Here is a 16,190-nt window from a genome sequence, read left to right as displayed (position 1 = left end):
TAGGGGTCCGTCACGGCTGTAGAAGGGTCAGGGGGCCTGCGTTACATCGCCGGCGCGTGGGGAAGGGGCTCGTCCCTGTTCGGGCGCCATTATGTGGTAAATAAATAAATAATTACCGGTACTATTTTTCTATGTATTAACTAAAAAGGATAGCTCAATAAATAAGAGGCAGAATCCGGGGTATCTGAGTCATATTGGCTTTAATTAGATGGCTCGAGCCAATGGACCATCGGGTTCCATCACCTGCAAAGGTTCAGGAAGGGACAGACACAGGACAAAGGGGAATGGCAGCTGCAGCATCTTATTAACATCATACAGTATATATAGTGAAACAGTACAATTGCATTGCATACAGTAGGCGTAACAAGTGACAAACGGAAGATAAGAACATATGGGCGTGCAAAGAAGGCGTGCACAGGGCGTAGACGAAGACATGTGATGTAAACGTCACAGAAGTGTCATAAATGGGTGGATACATGGAGGGGGCTACCTGGGCAGCTGGAACCTTTAACCTACTGGTGCGCGCAAACGAGTCATGACGTGTAACTGGGGAGAGCTGGGGGCTCTGACTTCTGGTACTAGAAGAGGAGACTAAAGTCTGGGATGTCAGGACGACATGTACCTATAGCATATCTGATATCTTGTGTTTGGAGAACATGTTGCTTGAATCTAAATGTCATCAGGGCAAAGGCTACTTGACACTAAGGCTGGTGCATGCATATATTCTACATGTATTGCGTGTGCTATGAATCTTCTATGGATATTAATTCAGTAATTCTCTCGCATGGAGACAGAAAGACTAGACTATAGATGAAGATGTTTATGCGGTTCGTTAGCTAGGAATGTGAAGCCGGGGAGCTGAACTGATAACTAGAGGCATAACATATTCTTGGCAGACAGGCGGGCAGGCCAGGCCGGGCACCGCGCTGCTTGGCAGAAAGTAAGTGAAGGGTCAGGGATGCGGGAGGGGCTACATCGCTCCTCGGAGTGGTTTCAGGAGACTTGAGGCTCGAATCTGGTGTCCGGGCCCTGTGAGGCCTAGAAACGGGGACAACTCGATGAATTACGTGCACAATGTAAAGACGTTGGCAACATAGGCCTAATACTTGTTGCTTTCACGAGGACTGGATAACTGACATACTAACGTTGGACACAACTATAATTGCGTCTTTATTCGGCCAAGGGGGTAAATATGCATATTAATCATGCACATATAACATACAATGGGGAACACGTAGGGACACATGACAGGGCAAAATTCAATTTTCCTCAATCTGACCATTTGGTCTGAAGAGTCGGCAGTGGAGAATTGGTCCATTTTTGCTACTCATATCAGAAGAGTTTGTTTTGGTTCTTTGTGAATATGGAACCATTGTGGTTTGAGTTTTGTACGGTCTGAGGATAATTTTTAGTAAAAGTATTTGCAATTACTTTGCTAGGTAAAAGCAACAAACTTGTTTTCCTTTTAAAATGCCTAGTCTTAGTAAAATCTTGTATTAGTGTTGTTGTTGTTTGGCAGATGCTCGATTGGAAGAAGCTCAGCCGGCATCTCCTGAAGGCAGCCAAAAGTTTTTTAAAGTATGTGATGCATGGTCTTGGCCCTATTACGTTTAGTACATTATGGTACAAATATACGAGGGACAATGCCGAGTTGCAGTGGCAGTTGACTGGCACTTTTGATGAACAAAAAATTGGGTTTTTACAGGAGCAATTATTTAAGAAAAGGAATCTATGTTTGTTTCTCTCAGAACTTGGCAGAAGCAGGCTAGACAAAGACGGTTAAAATGGAGAGAGATGCACGGAAGGGGAAAATGCAAACATTGACACAGAAAGCTGTGGTACAAGCCAGAAAAAAACAAGAGTCTGGAATTCAATGTGAGGATAGGAGATTTCAATTGCATATTGAGAAGGCTTATTTGACCAAATAGGAAGACAATACCTTTGTAGAGGACTTGTTAGATACTCGACCTCGCCCCCTTATGCCCCGCAGAGGATATATCCCGCCATTTCCTTACAGTCACAGGAGCCTGTTATGTCTGCTTTGGCTGTTCCTGTATCCACGGCTGTTGTTTCGATGGCTGTGGCTACGACCCCTCCCGTTCCTTCGTTACCCTCGCAGTCTTTGGCAACTGTGACCCTCAGTACACCTACTGTTTCGACTCCTGTATCCTCTGTTCTATGTCCTCCAGTGCAAGTGCCAGTGACAATGGTACCTGTCACTTCTGTTGACTCTCTTTCCATGGTTTTTCATCCTCCGACACCTTTGAATGTTGAGACGCCAGTATGCGGATCTGATGATAGAGATGGAGGAAATTCAAGGAACGAATAGGCAGGTTAGTGCGATCTGTGGTGAGGGATGAAGAGACACAAGGAATAGCTGACCAAGCTGTGTGGTGGGCTTGTAATGCAATTTCAAGTAACGAATAGGCAGGTTAGTGCGATCTGTGGTGAGGGATGAAGAGACACAAGGAATAGCTGACCAGGCTGTGTGGTGGGCTTGTAATGCAATTTATAGTGTGGAGGATGTTTGGGGAGTCGTGTGAGATTTGGAACCCTTTATACAGCAGCATGCCTTTAAGCATAAGTCTGCTATATTGACTAGTCAGACTCTCCAGGATTTTGCGATTTTGCGATTTCGCGGTTTGCCGCGAAATCGGCACTTTTGTAAAAATGCTGCGATTTTTAAAAAAATGCCAGCGAAATCGGGCACATACAAATGTACAGCAAATGTATGCCATTTGATCAGCGGGGGAGGAAGGGCCTCTGGCAGTACATTTTTTCATTTGACCTCCTGCGCATTCTGGCCTCTTTTTACATTTTTTAATTTCCTGTTTGCCATCTAGTGCTGGTTTCCAGGGTAATGCTGCCGTTTCGAAGCACTTGAAGGATAGCCTCAGCCCAGGCTTCTCATATCTGCAACTTTTTTCAAAGCAGAGGTGAGGTAGACCAAAAAGGTTGTCAATTTTCTATTACACTGGGCTGGTGTGAGTGTGATCATGTGCAGGTTATTGGTACCGGAGACTGAGCAAGGCCCTTGTTGAGATAGCGCCCTGGACAGGAACAAACGTAGCGCCCTTTCCTGCTGCTTGTGAATAAAATAAAGAAAAACCAAAGGTGGTGATGGATGGAGCGTTGACAATACAAACACTCACCCCCAGTCAACTGATCTGGGTTTAATCCATCACCGTTCTTTAGCTCACTCCGCCGCCCCAGTTCAGACATGGCCATATGCAAATCAGTCTGACCCTGTGCCTCATGGAACAGTCCAGCCCGCACTGCCAAGCCATGTCTTCCCTGGACCGGAATCAAGCTTCCCAGGACCGGTTTCTGGCATTACAGCCGTCTTCAGCCGGGCTTGCTTGACTCCAGTGGCAAAGTGAGCAAGGGACTCACGTCTGAGCATACCCTGCCAACTTAGGGCGAACAAAGAAAAACCAAAGGTGGTGATGGATTGAGCGTTGACAATACAAACACTCACCCCCAGTCAACTGATGTGGGTTTAATCCATCACCGTTCTTTAGCTCACTCCGCCACCCCAGTTCAGACATGGCCATATGCAAATCAGTCTGACCCTGTGCCTCATGGGAACAGTCCAGCCCGAACTGCCAAGCCATGTCTTCCCTGGACCGGAATCAAGCTTCCCAGGACCGGTTTCTGGCATTATAGCCGTCTTCAGCCGGGCTTGCTTGACTCCAGTGGCAAAGTGAGCAAGGGACTCACGTCTGAGCATACCCTGCCAACTTAGGGCGAACAAAGAAAAACCAAAGGTGGTGATGGATGGAGCGTTGACAATACAAACACTCACCCCCCGTCAACTGATCTGGGTTTAATCCATCACCGTTCTTTAGCTCACTCCGCCACCCCAGTTCAGACATGGCCATATGCAAATCAGTCTGACCCTGTGCCTCATGGGAACAGTCCAGCCGGAACTACCAAGCCATGTCTTCCCTGGACCGGAATCAAGCTTCCAAGGACCGGTTTCTGGCATTACAGCCGTCTTCAGCCGGGCTTGCTTGACTCCAGTGGCAAAGTGAGCAAGGGACTCACCTCTGAGCATACCCTGCCAACTTAGGGCAGATCAGTTGACTGGGGGTGAGTGTTTGATTTTTACAAACGCTCCGTCCATCATCCCCTTTTGTATCGCTTTGTTCGCCCTAAGTGTGGCAGGGTATGCTCAGACGTGAGTCCCTTGTTCACTTGGCCACAGGATTCAAGATAGCCTGGCTGACGAGGATTATTAATCCGAAACCGGTCCCAGGATGCTTGTTTCCGGTCCAGGGAAGACATGGCTTGGCAGTTCGGGCTGGACTGTTCCCACAAGGCACAGGGTCAGACTGATTTGCATGTAGCCATGTCTGAACTGCATGGCCATATGCTTGCATGATCTTAATGCAGACAGTTATGTCCACCCCTTTGTATACTGGCGCCCTGGGCCTGGCCTCGCTCGCACATGCCAAAATCGGGCCCTGACGGGCGGACTGGCATTTCGGTCATTCTACCATCGGCCAGTGATCTGCAAGATAGGTAGCTGAATAGAGGGCAAGATTGGCTGCCGCTTTCCAGCCCCAAAATCACTCAGTACGTTTGAAAAATTGTGTTCTAAAGAATGCCCTATCTGAATCCATAGTTTCTAGAATGTTCTTTAGGAAGCATTCCCCCTATCTGAAGGGGGTCTGGCTGACCCACTCCACTCACCCACATGTAGGACTGATTTTGAACATATTTTAGCACGGCTGGTTTTGATTCCCGGTCTTGCCATGCATATGGCATCTGCATAGCTAACCTAGTCCTTCTGCATCCCCATCACATGCAAAGACGTCGGCATTTGGCCCAATGCCTCTGCCAGACCCATTTTTTAAATCCCCCATTTTCTCTTATTTCCCTTTAATGTTCACATTTGGGGCACATCCATCCCAAGTACACCCGGGACACCATGTTTTCCACCATGTCTGCACTGGGGAGACATAGCCTCTAAAACATCTTGTTCAGAGGGTAAATTCCATATTCTCCCCATAGGATTAGATGGTGTGAGGTTACGGTCATGTTAGGCTAACGGTAGAGGTTAGGATTGGAGAGGGCCAGCTCTTTTAAAGTTTAGATAATTTTAGAGTTATATTTGGGTAAAGGTATGGAACATGATTTTGGTCAATTTCGGTTGTGTAGTTAGGTTTATGAAAATGGTTAAGATGAGGTAACACTTGGATATGATTTAGAAAATGGGTTACGGTCAGACGTTAGGTTGGGATTTAGCTTATTGTTTAGGATTTAAAATACAGTCTAAGTAGAGCAGAGAGAACCACTCAAAACCAGTATAAGATTTCAACAAAAAAAAATGTTATCACCTACATTATTTTTATTGAAGTATCGATTGCAAAGCGCACCCAGACAAACAAGATATTTTCTATCTAAAGGTTTTCACCTAAAATATTTATCTGTAGCAGTTTTTTTCTTCTGAAGTGAGTTAAGAGGAAATGACAAACTAACACAAATATATACTGCAAATGACAACAGCAACTTTCGTCATCTCTGGAAGAGCCAATAAACAGACCCTCCAGGATTTCGCGATTTCAGATGAAGAATTGCAATTCCAAGGGATAACAGCCTTCACCTGTGGGCTGCTTCCTCTATTCCATATTCCAGGTTGCCTATTCAAAGTGGAATACCCTGCTAAAACAGTTTCCATTGATTTAAGGCTAAAAATTAATGATTATGAGTAAAATAAAGTGCCGCAAAAATGCCGCTAAATTTCCATATTTGTGCTGCTAAATTTCCATATTTGTGCCGCCAAATTTGCGAATCCATGCCGCTATATCCTGGGGGGTCTGACTAGTCTTTGGAAACAACAAATTGGGACAGAAGTGCCTCAAATTTCATTTGATATTAGAGATCGTATGTATGCTGCTGACTTGGAGTCAGGGCAAGTATTTGGGAATGTTACAACTTTAGTTGCTTACAGGGGTTGATTAAATGAGAGGAGCCCTACTCCAGTATCTCAGTTTCCGATGCGGGAGGTCTATCCAATATATCACCCAGAAATCCCTGCCATAACAGACCAGTGCAGAAATGTTACTAGACCGGCAGTAGCGGCCTGTTTTCAGGGACAATGGGTTAATACTCCATGGAAGAGGAGTGAGGTTTTAGCCCTTAAGGGACTTTTACCTGATCCTGCAGCTTATTATAAAGAATTGACAGAGGCTGCCTCTTCTACTGTAATGACTCTTGCTGATATTGAAATGTTCTTTGGTCGTCTCATTCCGGCTGATGTTTGGAGACAGGTACATACTCAAGACCATTTCGCGGAGTTGAGTGGTACATGGGATGTGATTAAAGGATGGGATCAGGAAAGGAAGCCAGGTGATAAACCTCGAGCCGAGATACTTGCTTTGCCAGGCTGCATTATTACATGTATGCATTCCCTTATTCCGCTCAAGAATGTAAGTTGGGATAAGTTGACGGTTTGTCAAAAGAAGAAGGATGAAAGTGTGTCTGATTTCTTTACCCGGTTTAAAGATATGTTTTGGGATTATAGTGGGCAGCATATGTCTATTGAAGGAGGGGTTCAGTTGTTTATCAACAGATTTGTTTCTAAACTTCTTCCTGAAATTACGACTCATTTACAGGTGTCTGAGAGTACTTGGTTCACCTCTTCTCCTCTGTTATTTTGAATATGGTCCAGTTCTATGAACACCGAGATCAGGAAGAAAAAGATAGGACTGATAAGAAAAAGAAAGATTTAAAGATGAAAGTGTTGTTACAGCAAGCGTTTCGGGGAAATAGTAGGGGACGGGGTGGTCCTTCCAGACAGCTTTCACGTACCAGTAGACAGCCTTCAACAAACAAAAAGAAAAGTACGGTACACCAGGATGAAGTCAAAGGATTCCGTATATATTCCAAAATAGATTCTTTATTTAATTTTTGAATAAAAACATGGACATCAGCCAACGTGTTTCGTTCCAGATGGAATTTCGTCAGGGCTGAAACAATACATAAATAAAAGACAAACTAAGTATAACTGCCACATAACACAATAATTTTTTCAGACAATATTAACAACATATATATAAAAATCAAAAGAACAATTATACATTTACACTGAGAGAACGGCAAAAACAAACCAACATATTAACGCAAAGTGCAAAAAATGGATCTACAACATACTAAAATCGTTAAACATTCATACACATAAAAATAGACTTGGGTCAGTACAATATACATGCATAAGGATATGTTTTATCACCCTATTTCTAGTGCAACATGGTAGTAATGACCATTACATAAAAAGAGGATAGAAACAGATAACAAAGAGAGAAAAAAGAATGAAAAGACAAAAGCATAAGAAGTGACAGGGGGGAAGGGTAAAATGGTAATGTGCCAACTTATAATTTTTTTTTTTTTTTTTTTTTTTTATTGCAAGACATCGATTTGAAACAAATGCAACTGAAGATTCACACTGCGTCACGCCAACAACCCGGAGGCAGGCCGCTATCAATAAGGGCATACAAAAATCACAAAGAAAGCTAACCCGAGGCCGACATCCGACCGGGTTAATCATGCAGAAATAAACAGGAAATACAATAAAATCTGTTGCGTGTGCAGTGCGACTTCAGCGAGGGAACGGTCTTGCTTTTCTCACAGTGTCGCAGACAATTGAAAGATATAGAAGATCAGTGAGGCCGCCCCTAAAGAAGCAACGGTCAACTAACCGCTGCAGCAGCCTATGGGAAGGATATGTCTATCAGCACTGCTTTTCTTCCCAACAGGACCCCCCAACAAGCTAACCCAAAAAGAAACATCAAAACATAGGTGCAAGTACATATAAACAGCAGTCATACAGCACTTCAGGCCACAACAGAGTTGCGCGGTCTCGCCATGGAGCACTCAGATAGAAGGCAAGCCATAGTCTGGGCAGGCGTGCAATGGCAACGCATCTGTGCCCGTATATGCTGAGGGGCGTTTGGGGGAGGGGGGGGGGGGCAAGCAATAGGCCACATGAGGGCCAGCGGGAGGGAGACGCCAGGGACAAGAACAGGGTCAGTGGGGGCAGCAACTGCAGAGCGCGCTTCAGGGCAGGGCTCGTACTCGACAGCGCCACTACGCAGGACTTCAATCAGTAACCTACGCAGCGCACATCCTCAGCCCATATCATCTGAAACGCTCGTAGCACGTGATGTACCTGGGGTGTCTGAACTCGCGCGCGCCGCAGTCCACTGTACAAACGGGCCCCAGGTGTCAGTGGGTTTGGAAGCGGAGGGCATGGTCTCCCAATAGTGTGTCAGTTGTGTGTGGCCATAAGTCACATCCCTAATCCAGCCCTCGAAAGAGGGGAGAGCCGATCTGCCCCAGTGCAGTGCGATCTGGCGTTTGGCGTATAGAAGGAGCAACGCATGCAATTTCCTGTCGCAGGGTGTAGTGTCTTTAACATACCCCAGCAGACCCAGCAGTGGGGACGGTGAGTCAGTTCTTTGTATGATGTGATTGATGGCAGTGAAGATCTCCGACCAGTATGTGCTCAATCGAGGGCAGCTCCAAGCCATATGAATAAAGGTCGCATCCACACCCCCACACCTCCAGCAAGAGGCGTCCTCACGGAGACCCATGCGGTGTAGTAGTGTCGGAGTGCGGTAATACCGGTGTAGGACTTTGAAGTGGATAAGCCTCAACCTATAATTAGGGGATAGGGCTGTCAGTTGAGCACAGCAATATTCCCATGTGTCGTCCGGCAGCTGATTCTCTAGGTCAGCAGCCCAAGCGTGTTTGGCCACGGCCTCCGTCACCGGGGCCTGTTCCTGCATGCAGTTATACAGTCTAGACACCAGCTTTTTGGGGGAAGGTCGTGACAGCAAGTTTTGGAGAGCAGCCAGTGCGCGGGGTTCCTCCGGGAAGCTCGGTCCCATCTTCTTGCAAGATTCCCTAAGGGAATGATATAGCAACGTGTCAGCAAACGAGCAGGGCTGGCTGTCCCCATCAGCGGACATCTCAAAAAAAGTGCCTTCCGGATATAAGTCAGCGAATGTGAAAAGGCGATTGCCACGGATGGTGAGGACGCCACCCCTTGCTGTCGAACAAGGCAGCATCGGGTTACCTCTCAGGGGGACGGCTGGCGCATAAAGTAAGGAGAGACCGGCTCTTTTCTGGAGTTCGCGCCAGGACCAGCGGACCATTTCCACCGTGTCCACCTCCCGTGACGGGCATGTGACTTTGCCATATAGTGCTACTCGTAAAGGCAAGGGGGCGACCACTGCTAGTTCCACCGCAGTATGTGGCTGGTATGGGGTGGGGTAGGCCCAGAAATGCAGGAACTGAGCTTGCGCACAGAGGGAATAGAGCTTTAAGTCCGGGGCACCCAGACCTCCTTGACGGAGTGGAAGCGTGAGTAAGTCCCAGGAGACTCTGGCTTGACCGCCGGCCCACACCAACTTCAGCAGCAGGGAGCGCACACGAGCATGGAAGGGCGCTGTCATAGGCAGTGGTACGTTGACGAACAAATACAAGAATTTGGGGAGAACCACCATCTTAGCCAGTGCAATTCTCGCGACCAGAGACAGCGGCAGTTTGTTCCAGACCTCGACCTTCCCCTCCAACCAGTCTACCGCCCTCCCGAAATTCAGCGACCACAACTCCTGCACATCTCGGCTGATCCAGATACCCAAATATTTGACAGCCCCCGTCTCCCATCTGAGGGGGTAATCAGGAGCAGGGCGAACAGTGCTCTCCGTCAGTGGGAACGCCACCGACTTTGTCCAGTTAATGGATATCCCCGCCAGGCCCTCAAATCGTACAAATTCACGGAGCATCGGACTTAGGTTATCTTTTGGATTAAGGACATATAGGGTGACATCATCCGCGTATAGCGAAATCAGTAAGCTTCTAGCACTAAACCCAATGCCCCTGGCGGTGTGATGTTGCCGTATGCGAGCCGCAAGCGGCTCCATCGCTATCGCGAAGAGTAGCGGCGATAGAGGACATCCTTGCCTAGTTCCTCTCGATACACGAAATGGTGGGGAGATGAGGCCATTAACGCTCACCCGGGCTCTGGGTGCCGTGTAAAGGAGCTTGATCAGGGTCATGAAGTTCTGGCTGAATCCCATCCGCCCTAGGACACTGAATAGGTAGGGCCATTCCAAGGAGTCGAAGGCCTTGGTGGCGTCAAGGAACACCACCGCCGCCTGTACAGATGGGTGTAAATAGTGAAGGACAGAGAAGATAGTCCTGAGATTATGCGATGTCGCGCGTCCAGGGATGAATCCCGATTGATCTGGAAGCGCAATCATAGGCAACATCGGTTGTAACCGATCCGCAATAACCTTCGCGTAAATTTTAGCATCCACGTTGATAAGAGACAGGGGTCTGTAGGAGTCTAACTGTTGTTCATCTTTATCCGGTTTGAGTAGTGTGATTATTAGAGCCTCACGCATGGAATCTGGAAGTGTATTCGACTCGAGCGCCTCGACAAAGACAGAGTGTAGTCTCGGCGCCAGTTCAGCTACATAGGTTTTATAGAAGGAGGTAGTCAGACCATCTGGGCCAGGGGCTTTATTAGCCGGCATGCTCTTAATCACCTGGGCAATGTCTTGTATCGTGACCGAGAGGTCCATGTACTGTCTGTGGTTATCGTTGAACCATACTAGTGCAATGGAGTCAAGAAAGTCGCACAGTGAAGGCGGTGCTGTGGGTTGCCTTGAGGTGTACAGAGTAGCATAGAAGTCTGCGAAGGCGCCTAACACTGCCTCTTGGCCCATCAGTGTCCAGATGTATCATAAATAGTGTGTATGTAGTTCGAGTGTGTGCGAGGAGTAGTCAGCCTGGCAAGGGTCCTGCTTGGTCTATCCCCCTCTCCATATCTGCGCGCCTCAGCCTGTTTCCCCAGAAATTTCACCTCCCGCTCCGCTTCCTCATTAAAGGCCAGCAATGTGGTTTTTAGAGCGCCAGCAATCTCCAACGACGGATCAGAGCTAAAAGCAGCATCAAGATCTTTCAGTTCCCCCTCAAGTTTAGCCAGCGTGTCCCTAATGGAGCGTAGGACCCCTGCTTTTCGCGCTATACACTGACCCCTGATTACAGCTTTAAAGGCATCCCATACAATAGCCTCGGATGTGGCAGAACCAGAATTTTCTTCAAAATATGTAGTGATGTCCTCTCTAATCTCTTCTACAAACACTGGGTCTGTGAGCACGTGGGGGGGAAGGCGCCATTGGAACGCCCTGTGTACAGTGTCTGGGGGGCTCAATTCTAACATACACGGAGCATGGTCCGACAGAGATCTAGCCATAATATCAACATTCGACACCCATGTCGCAACTTCAGGAGATACCAACCAGAAGTCTAGCCGTGACCAGGCAGCTTTATGGCAGGTGTAGCAGGTCCCCACCTTGACTCCCGGATGCCTAGCTCTCCACACATCGGAAAGCAGACCTTCATTCATGACATCAAATATCGCTTGACGTGCTCTAGCATGCTGTGGTCTGCTCACACCCCTACGATCCATGTCATCATTCAATGCAATGTTGAAATCTCCCCCCAGCACAATCGTCTGGCAGTTCAGCAACTCAATCCTCGCCCAAACACTTCTAAAAAAATCAGGATCGTCCACATTGGGGCCATAGATTGCAGCCAGGACAATGGGTCGCCCCTGTAAAGACCCATGGAGTAAGACATACCTTCCCTCCACATCTCGTACCTGGGAGAACTCCCTCCAATCCAACCCTCTACGAATGAGTATGGCAACGCCCCTCGCATAACTGGAGTATATGGAGGAATAGATATGAGCCCATCTGGAATTTTTCAATCGGGCCGAGGGGATCACGTTTAAATGAGTTTCTTGTAGGAAGCAAATATCAACGTTGTGTCTGGACAACATGCCATGCAGTAACCGGGCCTTCTTGTAGTCCCCAAGGCCTCTAATGTTCCAAGTCCAGAGTTTGATACCCCCCATCAGAGTGCAGTCCAGCACAGCAATCTCCCCACACAACTCCGCCCCCGGAGGCTAGACAAGTGCTCAGGCACAACATCTGCAGACCAAGCGTGCAAAAATAGAGGCATTTGTAGTAGTACAGTGCACCAGATACGGACTAAAACTCTCAACTTGTGAAATCCCCCCTTCCACCCCCCTCCCTCAGCAACCCCCCAATTAGGTCGTGACATACCCCAGAAACTCGCACGCATAGCGTGGAAATACCCCAACATCAACAACAAAGGGAGGCACCCCATGAGGCGTGGTGCGCTCGGCAAACACCCCCGTATACTCGGGGTGGCTACAGTCAAACTTTAGCGTTCCTGAGCTCTAGCAGTTCCCCCAACTCCCGGTCCACAAAGTCCGCAAGCTATCAATGTCACATTGGAGGCATGGTGACGGCAGCAAAAGTCTGTGCACAAAAGTGACTCCAAGACTTACCCTCAAGGAGACAATGCGAGTGTAACAGACCTGTGTGCTGGGCGCTAACAGGCCCCCATCCTCGAGGCAAAGAGGAAAGGTGCAGCCATTCAGGGTAGGCTTTGTAGAGACCTCAGTCATTGTCACTGAGGGGATCCGAAGCTTCCCAAAGTCTTGGCGATTTTCTCCTGGCACGGTGGCAATAGCAAAGTTCCGTGCACAAAAGTGACTCCAAGACTTACCCCCAATGAGACAATGCGGGTGTAACAGACCTGTGTACAAGGCGTGTTCAAGCTCCCAACCTCAAGGCAACGAGGACAGCTGCAGCCGCGCAGGGTGTGCGTAGCAGAGACCTCAGTCATTGTCACTAAGTGGGTCCGAAGCTTCCTCTAGTCTTGGCGATTTTCTCCTGGCTCCAGCACAAATGTGTTTGGCGAACTTGAGGGCTGATTTGGCGTCTGTGAAGAAGTGAGAAGTGTTGTCGTGTTGAACCTTTAATTTTGCCGGGTATAGGAGAGAGTAGGGCACGCCAGCTTGCAGCAGAATTTTCTTAGCGGGTAGGAATTCCTTGCGGGCCGCCTGCACCAGGGGGGTGAAATCCGGGTAAAAGGAGATGTGATTGCCCTGGTGCGTGATCTTACCCCTCTCTCTCGCCAAGCGCAGAACGACGTCTCTATCCTGGTAGTTGAGCAGTTTAGCCAGAATTGGACGCGGAGGGGCGCCCACCGGGGGCTTTTTTCCAAGGGATCTGTGCGCCCTTTCCACCGCGAAGACCGGGGATAGATCCGGATCGAACAGGTCATGTAGGAGGCACGACACGAACGATTCCATCTTCCCTGTGTTGGTTGTCTCCGGAATGCCTGTAATGCGGATGTTCGATCTTCTGGAGCGCGCTTCCAAATCGTCCGACTTCGCGCGCAAATTTTCAAGTTCCCGCTCCAGTGTAGTTATGTGCTGCTTGGCCTGCTGCTGAAATTCGCAACATTCAGTCTGCCTATTTTCAAGAGAGTCCAACCTCGTCTCGTGAGCGTCCACCTTCTTTTTCACTGAGTCGAGTTGCGCAGCCATGTTATCAAGCTTGGCATCAATGCTCTTCAAGCTGGTTCTCACCTCCATGATGAGGGCCCCAAAATCAATGTCCGGGGTAGCACCTTGCGATGACGATGCGCCAGTATCTGACTCCATTGACTTGTTTTTGGTCGGCTTTCTATTTTCAAAGCTTAGTTTCCCTTGCTTGGCGTCGTTTTTTCCCATCACCACAGTCCGATGAGGGCCACCCGCCACGCAGCGGGGAAGCACCTACCCTGCGTCCCAGCCAGCAAGCGCCTAGTTTGCTCGTTACTATCCCGGTGGGGCCAGGGCGCGCCAGGCGTGATGAAGTGAACGCGGTAGTTCGGGCCAGCCGCGGTAAATACAGTCACAGGCGTCCGGTGGGGTCACCAAACCACCGCGCGCCCAGCAGGTCTCTCCAGGCCCCAAAATGGCGGGCGCACGGAGCGCAATGGGGAATCCACCCGCTAGGTATATATACACGTGGCGCAGGGGCTCCAAGGGGGTCAGGGCCGCCGCTGTCGAGAGCCGCCGGGGGGTCCGGGTTCAGCCGTGCAGCGGGAGGAACTCCCAGGGTGGCCCGGCTCTCCGCAACCCCCGCTCACCGCCTTACCGGCTGCCGTCGCGGTGTAGGTGGAGCAGACGCGATTCCGTTTCTCCTCGCGGGGCCTCTCACTTGAAAGCTCCGTCTCTGTCGGACTCAGGATCCCTCCTCCACAGCGGCCAGTCCCTCAGAGGAGATCTTCGTCAGCCCCAGCCGGGGTGCAATAGTGAAGCGCCCCCGCTGGCAACAAGGCAGGCGCCAGCTCACCACGACGTCCAGGCAGGTTGTAGGGCCTCCGCAGCCGCGGCCCACAGTATAACGCGGCTCTCAGCGAGAATCGCTTCCGGTGGGGCGCAAGAGAAGCACAGCGGCCGCTGGAGACTTAGACCGTCACCGCTTCCAGGAGAAAACGCCTCCGCGTTCCAAACTCGGGCCGAGGGATCACCAGGGTGTACTTAGCGGAACCCGGGAGGGTCGGGGGTCTGCAGGCGCCAGGAACAGGATAGCTTTAAAGGATTAATTGAAGTAGCCGGCGGAGCTCACTCAGAGAGCGGCCATCTCGCTGCTCTGCTAGCCACGCCCCCCCAATGTGCCAACTTATAATTAGTGTCAAGGTGTATAATAAAAAAATAAGAAGAGCTTCTGAGGCTAAAGCTACACATAGGGCTAAGAGTCCACAAAGTCCAACACGTAATCTCACCAATTAGTCTTGAAATCAGTCCAATAATTAAATGGTTCCACATTGGGAAAATATTCCATAAACGCCAGGTAAGAAAACTGAGGACAGATAAATCAGGGTTCTAATGTAAGGGGCATGACCATCAATAGTCTGGATTCCAATCCACCACAATATATGACTCTAATCATAAGTTGGCACTTTACTATTTAAAAAAAAAAAAACAAAGGAAATGATGGACGGAGCGTTGACAATACAAGCACTCACCCCCAGTCAACTGATCTGGGTTTAATCCATCACCGTTATTTAGCCCACTCTGCCACCCCAGTTCAGACATGGCCATATGCAAATCAGTCTGACCCTGTGCCTCATGGGAACAGTCCAGCCCGAACTGCCAAGCCATGCCTTCCCTGGACCGGAAACAAGCTACAGAGGATCAGTTTCTTGCATTTCAGCCTTCTTCAGCCCGGCTTGCTTGAATCCAGTGGCAAAGTGAGCAAGGGACTCACGTCTGAGCATACCCTGCCAACTTATGGCGAACAAAGAAAAACCAAAGGAAATGATGGACGGAGCGTTGACAATACAAGCACTCACCCCCAGTCAACTGATCTGAGTTTAATCCATCACCGTTCTTTAGCCCACTCTGCCACCCCAGTTCAGACATGGCCATATGCAAATCAGTCTGACCCTGTGCCTCATGGGAACAGTCCAGCACGAACTGCCAAGCCATGCCTTCCCTGGACCGGAAAAAAGCTACCGAGGACTGGTTTCTGGCATTTCAGCCTTCTTCAGCCCGGCTTGCTTGAATCCAGTGGCAAAGTGAACAAGGGACTCACGTCTGAGCCTACCCTGCCAACTTATGGCGAACAAGGAAAAACCAAAGGAAATGATGGGGGGAGCGTTGACAATACAAGCACTCACCCCCAGTCAACTGATCTGGGTTTAATCCATCACCGTTCTTTAGCCCACTCTGCCACCCCAGTTCAGACATGGCCATATGCAAATCAGTCTGACCCTGTCCCTCATGAGAACAGTCCAGTCTGAACTGCCAAGCATATGGCCATGTCTGAACTGGGGTGGCAGAGTGAGCTAAAGAATGGTAATGGGTTAAACCCAGATCAATTGACTGGGGGTGAGTGTTTGATTTGCCCAAACGCTCCGTCCATCATCCCTTTTTGTATCGCTTTGTTCGCCCTAAGTTGGCAGAGTATGCTCAGACGTGAGTCCCTTGCTCACTTTGCCACTGGATTCAAGATAGCCTGGCTGATGAGGATTATGAATCCGAAACCGGTCCCAGGATGCTTGTTTCCGTTCCAGGGAAGACATGGCTGGGCAGTTCGGGCTGGACTGTTCCCATGAGGCACAGAGTCAGACTGTTTTGCATATGGCCATGTCTGAACTGGGGTGGCAGAGTGAGCTAAAGAATGGTGATGGGTTAAACCCAGATCAGTTGACTGGGGGTGAGTGTTTGATTTGCTCAAACGCTCCGTCCATCATCCCCTTTTGTATCGCTTTGTTCGCCCTAAGTTGGCAGGGTATGCTCAGATGTG

The sequence above is a fragment of the Lissotriton helveticus genome, chromosome 1_1 (genome assembly GCF_964261635.1).
Source record: "Lissotriton helveticus chromosome 1_1, aLisHel1.1, whole genome shotgun sequence".
NCBI lineage: Eukaryota > Metazoa > Chordata > Amphibia > Caudata > Salamandridae > Lissotriton > Lissotriton helveticus.
The sequence above is the reverse complement of the archived record's forward strand: the minus strand, read 5'-3'. Positions refer to the sequence as shown.